This window comes from Arvicola amphibius, chromosome 11, assembly GCF_903992535.2.
Source record: "Arvicola amphibius chromosome 11, mArvAmp1.2, whole genome shotgun sequence".
In the NCBI taxonomy this organism is placed as follows: Eukaryota; Metazoa; Chordata; class Mammalia; order Rodentia; family Cricetidae; genus Arvicola; species Arvicola amphibius.
This window is the reverse complement of record NC_052057.2, coordinates 114259943-114277681: the sequence shown is the minus strand read 5'-3', so window position 1 is coordinate 114277681 and position 17739 is coordinate 114259943. Positions and strand designations below refer to the sequence as shown.

Below are 17739 nucleotides of genomic sequence, written 5' to 3'. Positions count from 1 at the left end.
ATGAGAGGGATGGAAACCACATCACACATGCATAAAAGGCAAACTTTTCTAAGCAGGGTCAGGATGGCAAACACTAGGTCTCCATCTCTTTGCCTCTATTTCTCCCTGTGGAGAATCAATCCAAGCACTTTGTACATGCTGGGCCAACTCTAGCACTGAGTTGTATCCTGGTCTTGGAAATGCTTTCCTTTAAAAGTTACCTTACAATCCAGAGTAAAAAAAGAAGTATTTAAATTATTATAATAAATAACTCAATCTCTATACTATTTCTCAAAGCCTATGTATAGGCTATGCATAATGTCTTAGTTAAGGTTTCTATTGTTGTGAAACGGTAACATGATTACTGCATGTCTTGTAGACAAAATCATTTAATTGGGACTGGCTTACTGTTTCAGAGGTTTGGTTTATTATCACTATGATGGGAAGCAAGGCAGCGTGGAGGCAGACGGGGTACTGGGTACCTGTAGAGCTGCGAGTTCTACATCTTGATTCACAGGCAAAAGGAAGTGAACTGTAGCACTGGGTGTAGCCTGAGCATGTATGAGACCTCAAAACCCACCTCCACAGTGGCACACTTCCCCCAACAAGGCCACACTCCCTAATAGTGCCACCTCCTATGGGACAAGCATTCAAGCAAATGAGTCTATGGAGACTATACCTATTTGAACCACACAGGCCATCCCCTGGCCCCCAAATGTCTGCTGTCATAACATAATACAAAATTCATTGAGTCTAACTTCAATAGTTCCCATAGTCTATCACAATCTCAACAATGTTTAAAAGTCTAAAGTTCAAATTCACTTCTGAGAGCTACACAATCTTTTAACTCTAATTCCCTATAAAATCAAAATCAAAACACAGATCACATACTTCCAACATATGACGGCACAGGTCATACACTGCCATTCCAAAGTAGAGGAAAGTGACGATATGATGAGGAGATGCTGGACCAAAGCAAGACTGAAAACCAGGTGGGCAAACTCCAAATTCTGCATCTTTATGTCTGATGTCAAAATGTTCTCCAGATCTCCAGCTCCTTTCAACTTTGTTGACTGCAACACACTTCTTTCTTTTGGGCTGGTTCCACTCCCTGTTAGCAGCTCTCCTCAGCAGGTATCCCACAGCTCTGGCATCTCCAACATCTTGGGGTCTCCAAGGAAATCCAGGCTTCATTTTCACAGCTTCATGCAATAGCCTCTCTGGGCCTCTGCAGAGGGATGCCCCAGCTACACACCTGGCCTTAGTGGCTTTCCTTAGTTGTAGAGGGAGATTCTATAACCCCTTTCTTCTATCCTTGACTTTAAAGCCAGAATCACACGGCTAAAGCTGCCAAGTTCTGCTGCTTGTTGGGGCTGGTACATGGCCTCCTTGTTCAATTATATTTTCTGATTTCAATGGTTTCCTTCCCTAGGCTGGCCTCAAGCTCAGTGATCTACCTCCCTCTGCCTTCTGAGTGCTGGGATTAAAGGTATGCACCACCAAACCCTGCTCCAAACTTTCCTTTAATTCCTTTTCACAAATTGTAAATTCAGCTGAGTAGGATCTTGCTCTGAGGTCACCACTCCTTTTAATCCATTTCTTAATCTGTTTATCTCCTTGAACACAGGATTTAGCTCCACTCTATTTCCTGGTGCTTCTTTCTCCTCAAATTGTACATTTTCTATTTTTTTCTTTCTCAGCTTGCTTCTTTTCATTATAAATCTTCATTAGAGTTACCACTAATAACCACATAACAGAATGCATACTAGTCTACTTGGAGATTTCCAGTGGAATTAATCCAAAACTCTTCCTTTTAGTCTCAGGGAGACTCTTTGGACAAGGCCAAAAAGTTGCCACATTCTTCATCAAAATATCACAAAAATGATCTCTAGGCAATATAGTAAAATTCTTCTTCTCTGAAACCTCTTGAGCCAGGCCCCTGCAGTTCAAATCACCCTCGGCAACACTGTCTTCCATGCTCCTACTGGCAAGGCCCATGAAGCAGTGATTAAAGCTGTTTTCCTCACCCAAAGCACCAAAGTCCAAATTCCTCCAAACAAAAACATGGTCAGCCCTATCACAACAATACCCAAGTCTCAGTACCAACTTCTGTCTTAGTTAGGGTTACTATTGCTGTGAAGAGACACCATGACCACCACATATCTTATAAAGAAAAACATTTTAACTGGGTGGATTCTCACCATGGCAGGAGGCAAGGAAGCATGGAGGCAGAAAGGATGCTGAAGAGGTAGCTGAGAGTTCTACATCTTGATAGACAGGCAACAGGAAGTGAACTGTCACACTGGATGTGACTTGAGCATATATGAGACATCAAAGCCCACCCCTACAGTGTGTGACACACACTTCCTCCCACAAGGCCACACCCACTCCAACAATATATCTTAAAGTGCCAGTCCCTATAGGCCAAGCATTCGCATACATGAGTCTACGGGGGCCATACCTAGTCTATGCAAGTGTCATTTTAAGTTGTCATTAATTTAAACCTTCCTTTTGTTTGTGGTCTGTTTATCACAGGAAATTCAATTCTAAAGCAAAATCATAATATCTAATAGGAAAGAGTGCAAAAGGAAAGAAATGCCCTTCATTATTTAGCAGAAGGCCATGCTTGTGAGTTCAGATTCCACTGTACCTTGCTCTGGGACGGAATTGCAGCCAAGCAAGCCCTCATAAGTAAATCAAGTCATAAGACTGAGATAGTGTGACAAGAAGACACTATTTCAGAAGCACAATGAAAAATAGCCATCAGATAAAAATGTCAGCCATCTACCTTTAGATCCCCAATGCAAATGACAAAGTTGAGGAAGCACCCCAACTTCCTCAGTACTGTGGTAATAAAAGCCCAGACACAGACAACCTTCAAGTGACCTAATACTTTATGATCCTATACTGACATCCACCGACTCCAGTGGATGATGCAAGGAGGTGCCAGTGACGGGCAAGATTCAGACCCCACAGTAGATGTGAAATAAAACCACTCAGCTATGAAGGCTTTTATTTTCTCTTCTCCTGTCCTTTGTGGGATCATTTGATTGTCATCCTAAAACTTCAGAGCCATGCTGAGAGTTTTTACTGCTGCCAGTGGAATATGCATGACACTGGTTTCTCCTGCTGTCAGAGGAAGTATTTATGCACACGAGAGTATAAAACTGCTGTAACAGCAAAACCCCTGCAGATTTACAAGGGATCTTGGTTACAAGGCAGCTGATGAGCACAGTCCTTGCAAGCCCTCTAACCCAAAGGCCAGGGTTAGAAGAAAACTGTCCTCGATAATTTTAGACAAAATACTGCTTCAGCTTCACCCTGATGCTCCTTCCTCTTGCTGCCACCAAGCATGAAGGCATTCTTCTAGGATGATGTACAGTTGTACACAGTTTCCAGGGCACACTCGCAGCCAGCAATCATAAACCTTCCTAAAGTTTGGAAGTCAGAGAACTATCACAGGGTTTATCACACTAAGCATCCATACTGACAGCATCCTGAAACAAGAAACATATACAATCTTTTAACTCAAACCTCTCCCAGAAATGAAGGGAACATAGATAACCTTTTATAGTAAGAAAATGGAATTCACAGTTCGGAATTTTACTATGAAAGATAAACTATCTTGTCTAGAAATATTATTTTATTGGAGGCACTATAAGCTAGATATATGACTTAAAACATCATTCAGAATGGGCAGTTTATCAAATTCATCAAATAATGTTGACAGTTAAGGAGTACTGGGTAGAAACAAGATGTTTTATATAGACTGGGTGCACACATACATGCAATAAATTGAGATTTAAGGGACAAACTAAATTATGATTATACTTTAAAGTTAATTATGAAATAGATATAATCTGAGCATATTAGAATGGGGTAAATTTTGATATAACCTGTGCATTAATTAGAATATATAAAACTTCCTTTAATTTCATTTTACCAGCATTTATTTGACATCCCTCTAAGCCACCCAAGGTACTGGGGACTAAGTACTAGAAATTAGGAAATGATACCTCTCAACAAGTTTTTTGACCTTAGCCAATTATTACAATTTTTGGGAAACTGCAAATTAATTTTATGAACCAAATCATAATGACAATTGGTTTATGCCTGCATTAGTTTCACTGATTTTTTTACTTTTGGTTGGCTCCTCGCGAGCTTAGGACGTAATAACTTGGTGCTCAGTGAACTTCAAAGTGGTTTTGTTGTTGATGACGCTGTGTTTTTCTGTTTTGTTTTCTGTAGAAGGTTTCTCTAGAACAGCAGCTCTCATCCTGTGAATCCCAACCCCTTTGGGGGTCACATATCAGATCTCCTGCATATCCAATACTTATACTATTATTAGTAATGGTAAGAAAGTTACAGTTATGAAGTAGCAATGAAATCATTTTATGGTTGGGGTCACCACCATGTGAGGAACTGTATTAAAGGTCTCAGCACTGGGAAGGCTGAGAACCCCTGAATTGTTCCTGGAATCCCCTAAGACTCCACTGGGGGCATCTGGGTCTTAAACCATCAGTAGCATGTCATTCACCTGGTCTATGGACAAGCAGGTGCAGCCCTGGATCCAGGTGTCTAGTTCTGGAACTGTGATGAGCAGGGAGAAAGATGGACTTGCATCTCAGGTTTCCTTCTATGACCCACACCACTCTATAGGAGACCTTTCCTTGTGTGTGCACAGCCTCATCTACAAGGCTGAGGTGACAATTGCCCATACCTTGCCACGCAAGGCTATTCAGAGTGTTTTGTAATGTACAAGCCGACGAACAAAGCACATTGCAGCAGTGGCTGCAGTACTGGCAGTCTCAAACTAGTCAACTGGACTTGAGAAAGCTAAATAGCTCTGCCATGGACCTTGAGGACATGAACACGATCTCTCTGAGAACATATGACAAACATGCCTAAAGTGGGACTGATGATTGGCATGTCGGCTTTTGTTTCTGTCCTGTCTTGGCATACAGTATCAAAGGTTCAGTTCATGAACAATTCCCACAGTGTTTTAAGCATCGATGGCACAGTTTACCAAAGTATCTGGGTTCCATGGCAATGGTACAGCCCTTAATGGCCTAGTCCCCTCACACTGGGCTCCCCTTCCTAAGGCTCCATCAGCCTCCAGCCCATCACAGCCTGGGGAGCACAACTTCAGTATGTGGGTTCTTAAAATTTAAATTAGAGCATTTCATATCCAAACTACAGCAGTGGATATCTGCAACAACTTTCTTGGTTCAGAAAAACCTTCCTGAAATCTAATCTTACTGAATAATTATGGGTTCCAAACAAGAGGAAAATGCTCATCTCCAGGAGCTGTGAAGCTGCAGATATCAGGAACCATTGCTCTGCTGCTTCCTGACAAGGTGACTAAGGGGGACAGGTCTGCCACCAAATAAGGTGTGCTGAAACCTCACATTTTGCCTGTTGATTACCCAATTATGGCTATTGTCAGAATTAAGTGAGCAAGTACACATCACCAGCTCTCGACTGTGACTAGCCCCTGGGAACTGCCAATGGAGGCAAAGCAAAACAGAAACTCTATAATTGTCCCTGCCATACCTTGTAAGCCACTGACACCTCAGTAATTCATCTATTAACATCCCTTTCTCCATACTGGGAAACACACAAGTACTGGCATGCTCTCTTAAGGAACCCAAGTCCACCAGGACAAATAAGGGGGGTAGAGCCCAGAGGTGGTAGCTGTAAAGAATGTCACTCACCCTGGCAGTGCCACACAAGTTTCAGACTAGTGTGACATCCTCTATGGGATTTCTTAAGTGCACAGTGGTCCTATTGATTTATGAGGCCAAATGCTAATTAAGAGGTGACTTATTAGTCTGAACTATAAGAACACTTATGATGGCTATTTTTGGTTGTCAACTTGACTACATCTGGAATTAACTAAAACCTCAAAAATAACTGGGGAGGCCTCTGAGGATTTTTTTTTTTCCTCAACTGAATCATTCGAAGTAGGAAGATCCACTTCTAATTCTGATCTTTGTGGTGGGAAGAAACACCTTTAATCCAGATCTTTTGAGCTGGGAAGATTCTCTTTTAACCTGGATCACACCTACTGCTAGAAGCCTATATAAAGACATGGAGGAGTATTTCTCTCTCTCTCTCTCTCTCTCTCTCTCTCTCTCTCTCTCTCTCTCTCTCTCTCTCTCTCTCTCTCTCTCTCTCTGTCTCTCTCCCCCCTGCCTACTTCTTCCCACCCTCACTAGCAAGTCCATTCCCTCATTGGCACTAGGGCCGACTTTTGGAGGGATTCTGGTATATACTGGAGACCAGCTGAGAGATCTAGCCTCATGGACTGAGTAACTACTAGATTCTTGGATCTTCTTTACCTAGGCAGCCATGGTTGAATTAGCTGGACTATAAGCCTGTAAGCCATTCTAATAAAGCCCCTTTGTGTGTGTGTGTGTGTGTGTGTATGTGTGTGTGTGTGTGTGTGTGTGTGTGTGTGTGTGTGTGTGAGAGAGAGAGAGAGAGAGAGAGAGAGAGAGAGAGAGAGAAATTTATTCTCTAAGTTCTGTTACTCCAGAGAACCCTGACTAATACAATACTTCAAAGCCATGTTTCGAGTCTTAAAAACAACGGTAACAACCAGGTGCAAGTGCCAATCATCACAGAGTACTCAAAAACACACTGTGCATTAAATAATAAGGTACATAGCAAACACACATACCAAGTATCATTCCAAGGGGCAATGGGAAATCTCAATATGCTAGAAATTTGGTAAAAATGTCTTCAAGTGATCTCTTAATTTCCCATTGGTTAAAGCAGATTTAAAGTGGCATGCTCAACTCATAGCTTTTATTCAAATGCTTAGTAATCAAACACTGCTAAAAATAAGAATGCTCTCAAAGGCTGTAACTGAGGCAGGACACTTTGGCCTGACACTCTTGTTGGCTGCCCTTAAGAGGGCCAGCGATCCCATTATAAAAATGATGCTATAGGCAGATGAGGCAGGTATACTGGTGTGGGTGCTACTGAATTTGAGTGGCCAGTGCCCAGGGACAGCAGCTGGGATAAGCCATTGCTGGAGAACCCAGCAGCATGCCACATCACGGACATGGCTACTGGAGGGGTAGAACAGTCTTCAAATAGTTAATAGAGAAATGTGCCTGGACAGTTCCTCAAACCTCTTAAAATCAAATGTGCAGCCCCTTGGTCCTGAGGAAAACATACACATTTTTCTGGATTGTAAGATGTTTATAAAAGTCATATATCAGTTTTCTAAGATTTTCATTGTTTAAGTGAAGGGCCATCACTCTCTCTTCCCAAATAAAAGTACATTTTTAAATTAAAGAAATACACCATCAATTGTTGAACTAGAAGCGTATCTTTCATGCCTGTTTTAAGAGAGTCAGAATCTCCATTTAACGAACGGTACAGCCAGCACTGGACAAATGAAGTGTGAGTTTACACGCAACTAGAAGCCAAGAGGAGGTATGAACAGTGGGGAAGACCATATTTGAGCTTTGATGTGTGTACTTTTGAGATAGACCTCTCCCAGTCTGCAGTTAGAAGGCAACTCATAAAGAATCCAGTCTGAATGGTGAGACCTTTGTACCCAAAAGAAATAGTCAATTGGAGCTAAAAATCTCAACTCTAAAAGAGCTGGATAAACAAAAATATAGAATTCAGTTGAGTCTGGATCCTAAGAGTCTCCCCACAGTCTCCCACTTTCAGTGCTGGGGATCAATCCCAGAGTCCTGAAAATACTAGACAGGCAGTCCCAAGCCTTGCAAAGAACATTGTCACTGACACTTGGGCTTTGGTTGCTGTGTCATTTGACTCATCCAAAGTTTAACCTCAAGTCCTATAAATAGATTTTATTTTAAAATCAATTTGGTTGTATGCATTTGGAGTATACAGCACGGTGTTATAAGATGGTGACTGTCCAGGACCAAATAGACCGATCCATCATCTTACAGTTACTAGTTTTTCATTTTTAGTTCCTGTGGGTAGGGTAGCTAAAACAGACCTAAGTTAGCTAAACTCTTGGATGATATACTATAACGAATATTTGGATAACAATCTATAAATAACACGAGCTTTCTGATGTCTTTTGTTTTTCCTTTTTATTTCTCACTTCACTGTCTCCTTTCCTTGCTGCACCCATGGACTGGGCGACCCCCTTTCACTGACATCTCAGGGCTGGCATGTGAGCCCCAGCTGCTGGATTTGACTCAAGCTGCTGCTGTCAGAGAGATAGAGAGAGGCAGCTGAGAAACACCAGCCTCTCTTCCTGTGTAAGTCCTACTGAAGTCCCAAACATCTGAAATCCTCTCTACTGAGCCAGATCTGCAGATCCAGAGTAAAAACCAGCTTGTTACTTGTAACGTGTTTATCAGCTACCAGAACGCTGCAGAGGAAATGAGCTACACTGTCAGATGGGTCTTGATCCATACCTGTTAGGTACTCACAGACTAACGGACTAGGCATGCACCCTCTTTCAAGGGCCTGAGTGTGCAGAATGCTGTCTTGAGCAGGTACGAATGTAAGGCTAAGGACCTTTCCTAGGAGGGAAATCTGAAGTGGAACTTTCCTCAGAGGGCCTGACTCAGGCTCAGTTATACTTGCAGCTTTCTCTGTGCCTTCCAGAAGAAATAATGTTGTTACCCCCAGTTACGCTTGCTGTATCAGGTCCATTAAGATGTCACTCTAGTATGGCCATTTAAGAAGTGACATCAACTCTCCTTCTGCACTACTGAATAAAGTTTCCATTTCCAGAAGAACTTGTGAGCTGCAAATGCAAATTGCTTCCACCCACTTCAGCAGGCTGATACGTCCATAGGACTCTGTGATGCTGGAGGATTCAAAAGATGCGAGGGCTTTTAGTCAAACCCACAGGGTGAGAAGAAAGTCATGATTGCCCCCTGCATCTGCTCAGGTATTTGAGTCAATGTCTGTAGTTTTAATGGAAAGTTTTGAAAGGTTTTTATCATGGAATTTGAGAAGAAGCATACAGATGCTTGAAGAAAGAACTGATTTCAGCATCACCTTTACAGACAGTTCTACAGCTTGAATTTGATACAGGTGCCATGCCTTTGGTCTTCGAAAACCATGAGCTAAATAGACTTCTCCATACTTTATAAGTAGCCTGTCTCAGGGACTGCTATAAACAGAAAGCCGCCCAATAAGCACGTTTTATGATAAGTTGTAAAGACATTCGTTATATGAACTACAGACTTTCTGGATGGTCAAGAATTTGTGGATTCTGATAACACACAGGAACAAGTACATGTGCTGGCACATGTGTACACACATGCACACACACACACACACACACACACACACACACAAAGAAGCCAACCCTAAACTGCCCTGAGCCAGGCATGCAGAGAACAGAGAAATTGCAGACAGTGACTTGGGATAAGACCGGAGATGTTAGATAAGCGCTGACTCTGTAATTTCAATTTATCAATGCATAGGTAACTCTGCCTCTCTCTTCTGGAGAGGAGGCTTCCCCCCTGACTGCCAAGGAAAAGTTGCTTGTCTGGTCAAGGATGGAAGGAGAATGTGGCTTTGGATGTGTCCCCCAGAGGCTGAGCCACTGTCTTCCCTTCTATTACTGTTGTTCTGATGAAATTACCCTGACAAAAGCAAGTTAAGGAGGGAGAACTGATTCTGTCTCAGAGTGGGGAAACTGGGGCTGGAAATAGCTTTGCATACAGCACCCGCACCCTCGAGCAGACGGCTATGAATGCAAGCCACTGCTCAGAGCATCTTCTCTAGTTTACATCTGCCTGTGTCCCCTGCCTAGCGGATGGTCTGACAGTTACAATGGGTCTTCTCACATCAATCACCCTCACGAAGAAAATCCCTTACAGATGGGCACACCCCACCTGCCGGGTGATTATAGATGCTGGCAAGGAACAGCTAACATGTAAGCATTTCAAGACAGTGTATAAAGAGTATAAAAGAGCAGGCATAGGAATGGCGGTGTCTCCTCCACTGACCCAGAGGAATACTTTCCCAACGACAACAAAATACGGTAACAACTTTCAGGTTTTCTGTCACACCTTCAAGAATGGATTTGTTTATTTTTAAAGCAACTTTTTTATTTTTTTAAAAACGGAGTTTTTAATATATTTTCATCTTATGTTGTCATGGAAAGAGAAAGACCAGAGTGGGGAGGATACTTGCCAACCATGTGGTCCTCTGCACATCTCGGTATACAGAACATTCTTTTACTTCACACTGAGAAACACCAATAGACACCTTGGAGTTTTGGAAAAAACAAGAAGCGTTGCATTCTTTTGGACCACTGCAGCCACCATACCTGCCCTCTTCACAGGCTCACCTACCAGTTCTTAACTCTTCAGTCTCTTCCTTCCCTTTCATAAACACGTGGAATCATTCTAATAGCAAACTGGATAGACCTATTTCTCTGTAACCTTCCCGTCCTGTTCTCTTCATTGCACAAATCGCCACAACCAACTTGTCAGTGGTATTAATCACTCCTTTGCTGTAGAGAGATCAACTGGTGTCAAGGTTACAGAGGTTTGACATTGGAGCCCTGGGTTTAATCACAAGGTTGCCCTTCGGTCTGAGGTTTAACCTCTTTGATCCCTGCCACAGCATGAATTGGATGTTTGATGCTCTCCATAGGCCTGTGTGTCAAAGGCCTGATTCCCAGGGGCGGCAGTGGGCAGTGATATGCCGGGTGAAGTCATTAGAAGAGTAACTTTCAAGGAACTGCAGGAAGCCACCCTCTTTCTCTTTTGCTTCTTAGTCATAAGGGGCCCATATTGCTGTGTCATGGGCTCCTCTTCACTACCAAATAGTGCTCTCACCTAAAATATTGGGTCCGCCAATCACAGACCAGAACTGCCTAACTGTGAGCCAAAGTAAACCTTTTCTCTGTTTATTAATTACTATATTGTTGAGAAGCTAGTGAACATAGCCTCACCTCCCTCATCTACCCATGAATATTCTTTGGCTTTCTTCTTCTTCATTTTTTTGTTGTTGTTTTGTTTTGTTTCTTTGATTTTTTTCAAGACAGGGTTTCTCTGTATAACAGTACTGGCTGTCCTAGAACTCGCTCTGTAGACCAGGCTAGCCTCAAACTCACAGAGATCCGCCTGCCTCTGCCTCTGGCATGTTGGGATTACAGGTGTGTGCCACCATACCCCTCCTAGGTCTTTCTTGTCAGGGCCTGTGTGATGGAAGATGTGGTATGAGCCACCTCCAGCACAGTGCTCACGTCTACATTACCGGCTCAAATGTAGCCTGGCCTTCCTTCCTGTAGATTCCTGCGAAGGATCTAGTGACTACACTGATCATGACAGTGATCACAATCTGTCTCTATGGAGACAGCCCCTCAGTGACTAACAACTGTGCACACAAGGCAATAGAATTAGTCATTTACTTGATTTAAAGGGCATTTTAAATGTGCCAAATATCTTAATTAATAACTTAGTAATTATAATCAGTCATTCTTAAACTTCACAAGAAATGTATGTTAAATCCTTAAGATTAGAGTTACATTTTCTGTTCTGGACAGGGAGTTTCCTTTTAAAGCACAGACTATCTGCCGTCTCTCTTACAGAAAGCTCTCCAGAACAAACTTCTAAAACCCCAACTGCTCTTTCAAGAGAATGGCCTATCTGTTCCCTCCTGTTAAACAGCTCTGGCTGGCCCGAAGGCACAGAGTCTCATTACAGTTGCTGACCTGCCCTAGTTCCTGAGGAGACCTTGCTCAAGGTCAGCTGAGAGGGCCCAAGGGGAGCCCCACCTGACTTTGCTAGGGGACCTGAGCTCTGAGTCATTCTCTTGGCAAAGAGCTGTTCTGGGAAAAGAAAAGCCAGCGGTGCCCGTGCAGGTGTGAAAGGAGTCTGAGTCATGGCAGGGGACACAGGGCTCTTTATGGAGGATCCAGAGAAAAAAGGGGGTTTGCGGGGAAAACTAGCATGACTTTCGAGTCAGGAGAAATTAATACCGAAGTGTGCAAGGGCTGTGTTCACTCCCGGTGACTTATCAAGCATTTAGTAGGCACGATATGAAAGGATTACAATCTACCCCCACAGACGTTTTTAAAAAGTTAACTTTTCAAGGAGAAATTGACTTTATCAGTTACTCAAATATGATTAAGATAGCAAGAAACTAAACACAAAGGGGCCTTTAAGCCTGTTTCCTGAAAGTAGCCTCAGGAGCGCCTCTCAGTAACTGGTGCCCTCATCTCTTTTAAAATGGCTTAGGTCGCATGCTCAGGGGTTCTCATGTACTAGAATAATTAAACTAAAAAAAAAAAAACCTGAAGAAAAGAGCCTAATAAGATCATTTTATATCCTATTATTTCATGACTTCACCTCCCCCCCGCCATTTTAGTTTCTACGAACAAGGAATCATTTCAAACACCCAGTGTGCACTGTAGAACAATGTCATCCTAAATGCGCCATTGAGAAAACACTAGTGCCTATGTTCCCGTTATGCTGCTCACCCACAGTGCATGCGCTCAGGCAGGAACGAAGGTCAGTGATACAGGGGCGCAATAAGGAATTGGTAGGTAAAAGTCAAGGGTAAGAGAAAACTTATGCTGCTTATACATCTTGCAGTACTTAAGAAAAAGTAAGATAGTGTGCCATTTATGAGAAAACTGCAGATGGTTATGAAAAAGAACTCTAAGTAATTGTTACACACTGATCTGACCCCCCTCGGAGTTAAGCAGAGGCAGGGCTAAGGTCTGGTGCCTACAGCCCAGCTGATATGCGATATGCCATACAGTTGGATCTTTCTAACCATACAAACACAGAACTGAGCCGAGTCGCTCTAAGAACGGGCTGCACAATGGCCTGGGCCGGGAAGGAAGTGACTGCTACCCTGAGAAAGCAAGAATAGGCCAGGGCTGTGGTTTGCTTGACCTGTACCATCTATCTGGTCTCCTCTCCATCTCAGTCTCTGGGCTGGAATTCAGACTCTGTCTCAGCACTCCGATTCTCAGGATGACCATCAGAGCTCCCATGCCACCTTCTATCTCATGTCCCATCTCAGACAGTCCACCTCTCAAAGATGCTCACTTTGTAGACTGTCTCCAAATCCAGGCAATAAATGGAGTCTTCTGAACACCTGGGCGGTTAGTGATAAGCACTACTGCACATAACACTTGTAATTATTAGCACATATGCAGGCAAGTGTGAGAAACCTGGGTGGTGGTACCTTGGTCCTGCCGGGGCTTATTTGTTTATTTAGTGACTGAGAGCAAAAATACCTGAAACCCCAGGCTCTTTGTCTTAATAGAATAATGACACAGGTTTCAGAGACAATCAATATCTTCTACTTAGAACGGATCAAAGCAAAGTCATACACTTACCGAAAAGGCAATGGTATTTTATGGAATGCAGGCAGAAGCCAAGGAAAGTCTTTGTTGCTTAAAGTGCGCTCTGCAGCAGGAAATATCTGAAAAACACAGGAAGAGAGGGCTATTAGTGTTTTTTTATTTGGCAATAATAGGGAGGTTATTAAACATATTTAGCACCGTAAAATGGTAATCCATTAAAAATCTGACTATATATATTGATTTTATTGAACTATACATTTTTCTCTGCTCCCCTCCCTTCCTTACCTCTCCCCTTCAACCCTCTCCCATGATCCTCATGCTCCCAATTTACTCAGGAGATCTTCGACAATAGATATTTAAATACTAGACAGTAGACATGGAAGTAACACAAATGCATTATTATTATTATTTTGTATTTTACTTATAAGGCACCTCTACACATCAACTCCTGCTTTTATTTCGTTTTTAGAAGAGAATTTAACTACAATAACAATCGTACAGAAAGAACCAGGTAAAGTGAGGTTAGAGAAATCACAGAAACCCAACCTCCGTGCTGGCTGGTGCTCACCATGCACAGAGCAGGAGGCCCAGGCACACAAGGGACAGCCTGGGTAAGAAGCCCTCAGCAGGCTGGAGCAGAGATCCTGGCTGCCTCAGGACTTCCACGCTACAGCTAATTTCCTTGCTCATTTTCTCATTCACGTATTAACTCCTTCAGCAGGTCCTGACTGAACATTTTCTAGGAGTCAAGTGCTGTTCAAGGCTATGGGGGTTTAAGACAAAAATCTGATCTGATGGAATTTACAACCCAGAGAGGAGTGACTGGGGAGGAAAAACAAAACAAAAATCAGATACTACCTCAGAAAGTCCTGCTGAGATGTGGCCACTAACTAATCAAAGACCCTGGGGAAGCAGGTTCTCAGCAGAGGAGGAAAAAAAAAAAAAGCCAAGGAAGGCCCTGAGGCCACCCAGCCTGGCTGAGCAAGGAATCCAAAATATCAAAGGGAGAGGGGACATGAGATGGCAGATGAGTGACCAGTGTGAGCACTAAGTATGGGGCAGGGACAGGAAGCTGATGACAGGTAGAACCTTGGAGAATCTACTGAGAAGGCAGGCTGGGAAGGACCAATGAGACACACCAGGCCTAAGAAGAGAGGGGCTTGCCCAGGTCATCCTGCCAGAGCACTGCTGGCTGCCCAGGCCGGTGCTGACTAGGGGCAGTCGTGTAGACTCAGCCTGTGGGTGCTATCATAGTGGGAAGCACAGGCTGTGGCCTCCAAGGTTTGAAGAGGAAGCTGGTTAGGAAAAGCACTGCAAGACGAATTAGAGGTTCCCTGACTGGAGGCCACAGGGAAGGTAAACATGATACCCACTTTCATGTAGAAAATTTACACACAGTAAGATGTAGCAAAAATACTTGGCCTCTAAAGTGACCCATACCAATTCATCAAGACTTAGAGAACATCTAAAGTTAAAGCACATGGCATTTTCAGAAATTAATTTTTACGAGTGCCGGAAAAGCAGGTGCCGTAGTCACAAGGTGCATCAGAGCGCTACAGTCCAAGACCAGGCTTAGAGGCTGGGCTTTCCTGCGTCTCTAGAGAATAAGAGACAAACTAAGAGTCTACTGGCATCCGAGAGCAGAGAGGGTACTTTGTGGCACTGTGAACAAATCCCAAACTCATCCCTGAATGACTCAGAATACAACAGTCATAACAGTGTCTTCGTGATGCTTCCTAGGTCAATTTCAAATTAGCAGATACACTCTTAAAAATTTCAAGTCTACTGTGATACAGAGGCATTAACGATAACACTTTTTCCAGGCAGCAATCACACGTAGATTTCGAGACAATTTCACGGAGTAGTAAACGATAGTTTACATTTCTTAAGCGTCTAAAATAAGACACGGTGATGCTTCCAAGTCCACAACCGACTACACACAGGAGGCTATACACATGCCTCTCTGGCATGGGCAACAGACGCGCTCTACAGAGGAGGAAGCTGCATCTCTCCTGTCTCCAAGGCCCTCTTCCCTTCCTCCCAGGGACCCGGCCCGCCACACTGGCATCACCAGACCGAGCACAGGTCTGCCCCTGCGCTCCTGCTAGTAGTTATTTAGGTTCTGCTCTTCAGAAAACACTTCTTGTAGTAGGGGACTAGGCTTTTCATCTTCTCAAAAACAGCTAACAGGGCTGAGCTCATGGTAAATGCCTTTTACTGCTGAGTAGAATAATGAAAGAAGAATAAATCTATTCGGAGTCTTATCAGATCCAGGCAGCTTCAAAAGGATGGACCCTGAAATAGTCATCAACTGCAAAAGGCATCTCTCCTGTTCTTTTGGACTCACAGGGACCCGAGTGGCCAGTTACAAGCCACTGAGAGTCCTGCCCTGGAACCCTGCGTCCAGCAGCCTGCACTTCCCATTGCTCTTCTCTTTGACCGTTAGTTTTTCAGAACTTGCTCAGCCCTGCTGTTTTGTGATATCTATGCTTTCTGTGCCCAAGCTGGCTCCCACACCTGTCACTGTAAGCCTACAGAAGAAAGAGAGAAAGTATCAAATACGGGAACTGTTTTATCTGTTTTTGGTTTTGAGATACAAGGAATTGGACCCAGGGCCTCTCCCATAACAGCCGAGCACTCGACCAAGTGAGCTATGCCCCAGCCTTCTAAAAATGCTTTAATTCTTAAAACATTGTATTTCATGCTCACATTGACTGACTTATTCTTGACTTGTCAGAACTATTACTTTCCTTTCAATAAGCTAGAGAATTCGATGGAGACTGAACAAACTTTTAATGTGTCCCACCCCCAAAAAATCCCTTTTTATTTTCTTTCTCTGGGATAGATTCTCTCTAATGCATTAAGAACAAAAAAGTACAAAACCGAAGGTAAAAGTGCATGTTGTGTCACTGCAAACCCATGAAATTCTTTCCATCCTGCTATTAAAAATGTCTCCTAGTTCGGGTTAACTGGCATCATTGGCCATGAGCAGGCAACAATATTTACACATTTACACTTCAGGATTTAAGAAATTCCTTAAGATGTGGTGATTCTTGAAGAGCCAGGCTCAGCTCCCCCTACCCCCGCCCCCCAGAACAGACCACGCTACTCCCTAGCTTTTCAGGTAATGCAGGACTGGGTGCGGCTCACAGGAGGCACTCTGCAGTTTATAGGGGACAGAGCTTCAGCAGTAAACAAGGGGAAAGAGGCCGCAATCTATTTTTAAGGCGGCCTCCTCAGAAAGGTAGCGAGTATTCCAGGAGACTAGGAGGGAAGGGGGTGGGCACAGCTCAGAGACAGACCCTTGCCTAGCATGTGCTAGGCCCTGGGTTCGATCCCAACCCTGCATATGTAAGGCGATTATAGAACTGTATCAATTTATTCCTCCTTAGATGAGTGTCCAAACCTAAGTTTTAAAAGGCAGAAAGATTCTATGTCTGCAATAGGGGGAATGTCAGGCCAAGAATGATGAAGAAACAGAAGGGGTACCTGGACTTTTGAGGAAAAACTAAATCATCCTGGCTGACACTGCCCTCCCTTAAGTGGCCAGGAGTGCACCAGGGTGGGCACTGTCCCCATGAGATTGGTGGGGTTTTCACCGGGGTGTCACATGAAGTAGAATGGCAGTGTGTTCCTTTCACCATGCAGGGTGTCTCAAAGCTGAAAACACTGCCCCACCGCCTCAGGGCACAGAGACTGTAAATCACTGCTCAAAGGTTCTCAGCCTTCAGCATTGCATTACCACCCAATGAACTTCCACAGGGCTCCTGCGTTCCTCTCGGAACTGTTAGTCCAGTGAATGCCGATGCTGGATAATTTATTCTCTCCCAGACAGACCTGGGAGTGAGGGCATGGGCTGAGGCAGAGTTAGGGGGCTGCCAAAGACTCCATGCTTACCTGCTGGAAGCAGGACACAGATCTGGAGTGCAGCAGTTACTGGTACAGACTATATAAACTGCAGCCTCGGCTTTTCAGGAGCAGGAGACAATCCCAGACAGTTTTCAGGATCTGCCTGTCTATCTGCTGATAGCAGACGCATGGTGGCCGCTGGCCAGCCCTGTGACTGGTGACTCAAGACACAAGTTTCTGTACAGTCTGCAGTCCAATAGGGAAGGACATCAGGTTTCAAGTTTAAGGACTCAAAAGGAAGCAGGGGTTCTGGACCCACAACAGGGCCGGCTGGTTTTGAGGATTGTTGGAGCCTTGTTCTTGCTAACTCTTTTATCCTTGATAGTAGGTTACCTTTATTACAGAATTTAAGATTCTTTATTGCCTTGTCTGGAAAGTAAACCAGGCACCCTGAATAGAAGCAAAAATGCTAAGCAGCAGTCAGAGTGGTAAGAACCCATCTCCCTACTGTGAGGTCTCAACAGCAAGAGTGGCATCCTTTAAACAAAGCCTGGGGTCAACCCCTTCCTCAGGCGTGGCTGGGAAACACCTGCGTATGTCTATTTCACAGAAGGTGTTCTGCTAACACT

At 43.8% G+C, this 17739-nt stretch overlaps 1 protein-coding gene across 1 annotated transcript in view; it reads right to left on the bottom strand.

Moving 5' to 3' along the window:
- Positions 1 to 17739, bottom strand: part of Fam110b (family with sequence similarity 110 member B) — a 119332-nt gene that overhangs the window by 46460 nt on the left and 55133 nt on the right. Inside the window, exon 3 of the mRNA XM_038348016.1 lies at positions 13295 to 13380. The gene's annotated coding sequence lies outside the window, so the exon portion shown is untranslated. The remainder of the gene's footprint in view (positions 1 to 13294; positions 13381 to 17739) is intronic.